The sequence below is a fragment of the Octopus bimaculoides genome, chromosome 3 (genome assembly GCF_001194135.2).
Source record: "Octopus bimaculoides isolate UCB-OBI-ISO-001 chromosome 3, ASM119413v2, whole genome shotgun sequence".
NCBI lineage: Eukaryota > Metazoa > Mollusca > Cephalopoda > Octopoda > Octopodidae > Octopus > Octopus bimaculoides.
In genome coordinates this window covers 98,209,644-98,217,969 of record NC_068983.1, presented here as the reverse complement: position 1 = coordinate 98,217,969, position 8,326 = coordinate 98,209,644, and positions in this window count along the sequence as shown.

Genomic DNA, 8,326 nt, shown 5'->3' with positions numbered 1-8,326 from the left:
TGTGTGTGTGTGTGTGTGTGTGTGTATTTATGTATGTATATGTTTAGAGCTGTATGTTTTGTCTTATGTATGTATTCTCATGCATATAATTGCATGTCTAGACGTGCTCATATATATTTGAATCCGTATGTATTAAAGTATTATTAGCGTTGGAAGCAGCATTGCTACCAAAAGTAATTTTTATATTCAACTTAACATGGCTGCCTTGTTAGAACAAAAAAAAACTGTGCTATTAGCCTTGAGCGATCCTCTCGTATAGGCGCTTGATACATAAACATACACATAGATTGTAGCAGACTAGAATCGTCTGTTATGGTCGTCGGAACTTCCATATCATGGGATTTCCTTCGGTGGGAGACCATCAGTGGGAGGCATCCGGCCACCACATGCTAGTCAAGTCTCACTGCTACAATATATAGAATACCAGTTCCAGTGACAGTGAAGCAGTTTAGTACAAGTTTAAACCTAGTGTCACAAATGCATGGTTAAACATAGTCAAGCAAAATTTATCAGCATTAGAAAGAAAAAAGTCGCACATAAGGAAAATTTAAAGATAAAGCAAAAGAACTATTACCGCCATCTGTAGCCACAATGGACAGCAATAAAAAAAATTCGATCATAAAGCTATCATTTGAAGAACATCTAAACTTACATTAACAATCAAAAGGCTACAGAAAAACAACCCAAAATTGTTCTGCACATTTTCCAACAAATACAGGGCCGCCGCTTCAATACTTATGGTAAGTAATAATAACACTCTCCATAATGTCGCCGAAAATACGGTAAAAATTCAATAGGAGTAATACTTCCCTGTCTTCAATTAAGTCACTGAAGTTGAATTCGGATGAATGACGTCCGCTGCCAACGTATCATCTCCGACATTACTTTCGGCTCTTTAGACATTATCACAACAATAATTGAAATTAAACATTACTCTGCAGCAGGCTCTGGTAGATTCCTTGCTGGTGTCCCGAAAGATTGTCAACGCCAAATTGCATCTCCACAAACTAATTTCAGAAGATAATTACAAGACTAAAGTTACATACTGAAACACTTTTTATTCCAGTCTATCACCCTAATCTTCAGAGAACCAAACAAGTCACTGTTAATTTTGTTCGCTCTTACTTACCATTCATATCACCAAAATATGCGAAAGAACGATGAAAATAAAAAATAAAAAATAACTTCCTACAGAGACTGCTTAACAACTCCTGTATCACTTTGACGACATTTTAAAGCTTTAAATAGAAGACTCAAACACAGATGTTGCATATCATGACTTCAGCAAGGCCTTCGACAGAGTCGATGACATTTTGAGAATATAAAACCATCCAATACTGGAGTCTGTGGCAAATTGCTGCACTGGATTATGTATTTTCTGATAGAGTGTGCACAGGGAAGACTTTCTCGAGAAGACCAATAAGGTCCGCTACACCAATTCGCTACACTAATTCTCATCCCTACTTTGCATCTATCAGCAACGAACTCATTCAGTGTATACTGGAGATCACCTTATGATGAGCGAAGTAGCACCATGTCGTGTATAAATATCAATCGACTGATCCTATATTCACCGATTGTGATACAAATTCTACAACAGCAACGCATTTCAATCCAGTTCATAAATTTTGTGAAAAGAAGACGTTATAATACACGCCCCTGCCAAAGTCGCTCACCTATGCTGAAAGACAATAGAAGGGTAGCTGGATTTTAGATGTAGTCGTACAAAAGGAGGAGAAAGGGAGAGTGATATTATTGTGTGTGCGTGCGTGTGTGTGTGTGTGTGTGTGTGTGTGTGTGTGTGTGTTGTGTGTGCGTGTGTGTAAATACATACACACAGACACACACTCTTTTACTCTTTTACTCTTTTACTTGTTTCAGTCTTTTAACTGCGGCCATGCTGGAGCACCGCCTTTAGTCGAGCAAATCGACCCCAGGACTTATTCTTTAGAAGCCTAGTACTTATTCTATCGGTCTCTTTTGCCGAACCGCAAAGTTACGGGGACATAAACACACCAGCATCGGTCGTCAAGCGATGTTGGGGGGACAAACACAGACACACAAACACATACATACATACATATATATATATATACGACGGGCTTCTTTCAGTTTCCGTCTACCAAATCCACTCACAAGGCTTTGGTCGGCCCGAGGCTATAGTAGAAGACACTTGCCCAAGATGCCACGCAGAGGGACTGAACCCGGGACCATGTGGTTGGTAAGCAAGCTACTTACCACACAGCCACTCCTACGCCTATATTAAATGAATAATGAGAACAGAGATTTATATATCCAGTTTTATTCTGCAGTCAATCACATCTTTCTATTTCTGCACATACATGTTTCTGCTGAAATTTCGTGCACACTGCAAAATTTTGCATCTTGGTGTGCATTTTGGTGTTAATTGCTGCCACTTCAGGGTGCTATTAACAGCGTTTCAGATCCCATCTGAACTAAATACAAATCCAACCAAAATACTTCATACACATAGTGTTAGTATTTTAAAAATAGCCTAATTTCTGACCACATCAATGTGGCTGTTCCATGTTACTACTAGTTTAACCCCAAGCAGAACTTCCGCCAACTGGTAAAGAGTTCACTCCCCTGCTGGCAATATATATGGACAGGGTGCAATGCTGCACCGATAACCAGCTGGCGGAAGATCTGCCTGGGGTTAAACTGTTAGTAACATGAACAGTGACACTGATATGGGGGTTAACTTTACTTGTTAGTATAGTTACTACTCTCATGTCTTATGGAGATTTTAAAACTAGCTACTTTGCTTGCTGCAAATCAGTGACCGACGGTCGCTTTGTTTACAATATTTTGCTAGCTGGAGCGGACTCTGACCATTTCTCTGGCGACCAAGTGTTCGCGACTGAGAATGAGCAAACTAGCTCGAAATCGAATCGGTCTCGCGATCTTGTCATCTGCAGGAGGATGGTAGGGGTTCGCTCTCCTGCCGGCAATATATATATACAGGGTGCAGTGCTGCACCGATAATCACCTAGTGGACAAATGATGTTGGTGTGTTTACGTCCCCGTAACTTGGCGGTCTGGACTAAATACCGTTAGAATAAATACCAGGCTTACAAAGAATAAGTCCTGGGGTCTATTTCTACGACTAAAAGGCGGTACTCCAGCATGGCTGCAGTCAAATGACTGAAACAAATAAAAGAATAAATGAATTTTAAAATATTGAATTATAAAAATTTAATAGTATCTAGTTAAGCATAGAATGGTTTTGAGGGTTCATATAAGAAAATTAGGAATCAAAGTGGTCTATAGGTGAAAAAATGATTGAGAAACACTGCAGTATAGTATCCCATCCAACATACACTTTATATTCGATATGTGTGGGGATTTTTGTGGATTAGTGAGCCCTGTGTTAATCAATTCTTGAAATTACTAAAAAGACGAGGACTTATTTAATGAAACTATATTAGATCTTGGCACATCGTCGGTCATGTTTATTGCTCCCTGGATAGTTAACTTGCGTAGGTTGAATTATGTAAAATGATAAAGAAAGAAACCTCGCTGTTTCTTGCAATACAAACCAATACATACATCTAAAGCAAATTTTTTTCAGGAGCCCTTAAAATACTACTGTAGATCCCCAATTTACTATTTTGTTTTGTGGTCCCCTAAAAATCATTTATGGACCCTCGGGGGCCATATGGACGCCAGTTGAGAACCACCGATAAAGATTTTTTTTCGAGAATGTGTTTCATGTATAGATATTTCTCCAAAGTTAAATCATGATTTTTCTAAGAAATACTACCCCCAATCAAAACAACTAGCGTTCCCACGTCCTATATTGGCATCTTGACATTTGCAGCCTGTTTGTTAGTTCGGTGTGTCCACAAGAGAACACTATAGATAAGAACCAGAGTTGGACTAAATTTTTCGATGTCAGAGAGCTCGAGAAATTAGGTTATCTCATGCAGCGATTATTTGCTAGTTACATCGGCTTTGAAAGGCTGCCGATACGTACACAGGACACACACACACACACACACACACACACTCTTCCACTTCTCTCCTTCCCACATGCACACATACCCTCTCTCTCTCTCTCTCTCTCTCTTCCCTCCTCCTCTACTTCCCCTCACTACCCCCTCTCTCTCTCTTCCCTCCTCCTCTACTTCCGCTCACTGCCTCCCCCTCTCTCTCTCTCTCTCTCTCTCGCATGCACATCCACACATACACGCATATGCTTTCATACAGGCAGAGACGTGTCAAATATCCACTAAACATTTGAGAATTTATTGAAACGTTGTCGAGGTCACCTTGACAGAATACTCGACTGCTATTCTATAAATGTACGTGCGTGAACATGTGCATGCATTGAGGCGGGAGTTTGTGTTGCGTCTTTTATGTTTGTATGTGTGTGCTTGTGTGTGTGTGTCTGGATAAATGAGTAACGAGTTTATAGCAATTTGTTTTCTACAGCTTTTATATTAATACAGAGATATTACATACACATATGTACTTATATATCTGATAGTGTGTGCGTGCGTGTGAGTGTGTGCGCGCGCGTAAGTGTATGCTTGTGCGTGCGTGTACGTACATATATATATATATACATATGATTAGTAGAACAGGTCAAACAGAACTCAATACATGTGTGTATGTGTGGGGGTGCATATGCGTGTGTATGTGTGTGTGCGTGCGTGCGTGTGTGCATTGAGGCGCATGGCTAAGTGGTTAGGATGTTGCACTCACGGCTGCAAAATCGTGGTTTCGATTCATTGCACTCCGCCTCCTGCGCTGAGAGTCCGGCAAACGAACCAGGAGGTCCGAGAAGTCCATCCCGTGATCTGGACCACAGCTCGTTCCGAACAGCTGAGCAAAATGCTGGTGAAGGACCTTACACATTTTGTCGGATTCGTTAACCATGCATCTATTCTCGTCTCTACTACACGGGCTCATCTCGCAGCGTTCATTCCCGCTTGTCTCATAGCACGTAACTTAGCTCTGACAATGCAACATTCGTGCTTAGCATTGAAGTGTTGTTCGAGGGCCAATCTCACTGCCACGTTTGAATCATTGCCAGATTTTAGTGCCTCTTCTAGTGTGCTAAGTCCCTTTCTATTCCTTTTTTTTTTCTAATGCTAAAACTTTGCTATATCTACGTGACTCTAATTTAATGGCTCTTTTTAGGGCGTACCACCAGTTGTTATTGATGATGGCTCCTGTTAACGCCCGTTTCACTAATCCTCCATTCCGATCACTATAGGCTTTGCACACCAGGAGTGACATGTTTAGCTTCCAGTAACCGTGGCTCTGTCTACAAAATCTATCTAAGTCAAGCTTACAAATCACAAAGTTGTGATCCGTATAGCTGACGATCTGAAATTGTGGACAACTAACGCTAGATTTATCACCGAACCTAATGAATATTCTATCTTAGTAGGATCTTGGTAGTGTTGGTAATGTGGGTGTTTTAGTTGGTGGTCGTGTGTCTGTATTATGGGGAAGTTCTGGGATGTTATCTTTTATGCGTTTTTTTTTCCTTTCGGGGAATTCTCACCACTCATTGTTTGCTTCTATGGCAGTTTCTGGGTAAGACTCGGAAAGGGGTAGAACAGGTGGGTTGTTTGTCGAAATGGTCTTTTCCCTTTCGTGCTGCTGGTGTCGGTCTGTAGTTTCTTAGTGATGCTTTTCGGGTATCCTTGACTGCTGCTACAGATGGCGTCCCTTCCAATGTGAATGGTGCTGCTGCTAATCCTACTGTTGCTGCATCTGTGGTGATCTTCGTTGCCGTTCTTGTGACTGTTGATGTTTTCTCTGCACACTGTACAGTCGTTGCTGCTTTGGGTGGTGGTGGGGGGTGGAGTTGCTTTTGATGCAACCTGCGTTTGTTGTTGTAAGTGCTGTTGTGGAGTCACGTTTGTTCTCAGTGGGCAAAGGACTTTGAGGTAGTCCCTCTGCTCACTGAGATAACACCTCAGTTTTCGCCCCTCCACCGTTGCGTGCAATTTTGCTCCTTCAGGCAAATGGATTATGCCTGGAATAGTTTCAAGGGCCTGTTGATTTGTCTCGAATACAAGCTCCAGACCCTGTCCACACAGGTTTTGTTGGTATAGTTTATTTCTTTGTAGTATATCGATGTTTTCCTCGTTATCAAGTATGACGATCGCCAATCTCGTGGGGTACCTCTCCAATCTTTATTTTTTAAACTCGCCGTCCGATGTACATCGACAAGAGTAGTAGTTGTCCATTTATAGGGGCATTGTTGAGTGTAGTTTGACTTCGTCTTCCGACTCGAACATTGCTTCCACGGTGCCATATTTTTTCCCTCTAGTTACGTACTTAATTTTATTCCAGATAGGCTGCAAACATTTTTCGATTAGTTCCTTTGGTATGTGGTCAATTTCTTTTTGTCTTTTAGTGATAGCGTTTAATAAATTACGGTTCGTCGCGAGGTGAGCTCTGAGATTATACTAGGGGTGTTAAAGAGGTACTTGTGCTGCTTTTCTCAATTAGATTTTTTAACATTTTCAAATCTTCAAGATTTATATTTAGTTGCTCTTGTTATACTTTAGCTACAGCTGCGAAACCGCGACTGTTAGGTTTAATATCATTTTCTTTGAGATTTACAATTGTATTCCTGGTTGTGGTAGCGTTGGAAAATGTCAGTGTGCTTTCGACTGTAAGTCCTTCGTTCCCCACTTCGTTTACGTAATGCAGAAGAAGAGGGAAGGTTGCTTCATATATTTCAGTTTGGCGGAGCGTAGCCCCCCTTCATGTCTGTAGGCCATGCTTGAAAAATATAAACAAATATGCCAATACACTATGAACTTAAGATTCGCCCCATAAAGGCGGAATTTCTTTTAGTAAAAGAAAAACTTTCCCCGTCAAGCAGGTTCAGTTTAATTGACTCCAAATGTTCAAAATAAAATTATACTCGTTTGTGTTACAAAAATAGCAAAACTTACGAGCGCAAAAAACACGTCCATACAGCCAAAAAGGTCGAACCCCAATGCGTCATCTAACGACGGGGGTGTCCATGATATGTGTGTGTGTGTGTGTGTGTGTGTGTGTGTGTGTGTGTGCGTGTGTAAATCGTAATTGGTAGAAAATTACTGAAGTGACTCAAGGCCTGAGTGTTTCATGCGTGACACTTGAATTGTTTATCATGTACCATGAACGAAAATCTTGGCCCATGAGTCACTTTCATAATCCTCTGTCACGTGTGGACGTGTGCGTGTGTATTTCAAAAGATTTATTATGTACCGTTTAAAAACGATGTTTAGTAACAGATTCTTTTCTGAATCTATTGAGTTGAGGGTTTTTTTGTTTGTTTATTTTTTGTTTGTTTATTTTTGTTTTTGTTTTTTTTTAATCGAATCGATACATTTTCGTTTTTGCAGAAGCGTGTATATATCTAAACAAAAATAAGCTAAGAAGATATCTCAGAATGGACATCTGATATTGTTTGAGACAGATCCAGCTAGTTTCCTTGAATAATTCCAAAGCCAGGAAACCAAAAGAAGCCGTATTATGTGTGTGTGTGTGTATATGTGTGTGTGTGCGCGCGTGCGCGTGTGTGTGCGTGTGCGTATGTGTGTATGTCTTGGTGTTTGTATCTGTTCCCCACTACTGTTTAACAACTAGTGTTGGCTTGTTCACGTCTCCGTAACTTCGCTAGTCTGTGATGTGTGGGTTGATAGGATAAGAACCAAGCTTAAAAATATAAGTACTTGAGTCGACGCAACCTAATGATTGAAACAAGTGACATACATACATACACACACATACATACATACATACATACATACATACATACACATACATACACACATACATACATACATACATACATACATACATACATACGGTCGCACATATTACTATTGGAACAACAGGATACATAACAACCTCTCTGGAGTAAAGTATGGTTAATCTTGAGATCTTGGGGAGAGCATGCAAATCCTTAATTTATATGTTACAAATGATCACGATATCCGGGACAATAAAAAAATCTGAAAGATCTTCGTGAGATGTAAAGGGTGACGGTTACAAAAAGCTGTTTTCACAACCTTGCTAACATGTAAGTGGCTGGTCAAGATTTACTCAAAATTAAAAGGCTAAAGAGAACGTACTTACCTACCTACCTACCTACACACATACATACATACATACATACATACATACATACATACGTACATACATACATACATACGTACGTACGTACGTACATACATTCTTCACGGTGGTGCACCAGCATGACCGCAGCCACTTGGCTGAAACACATAAATAAATAAATACATACGTACATGCATACATACATACGCACGTATGTGCATACATATATATA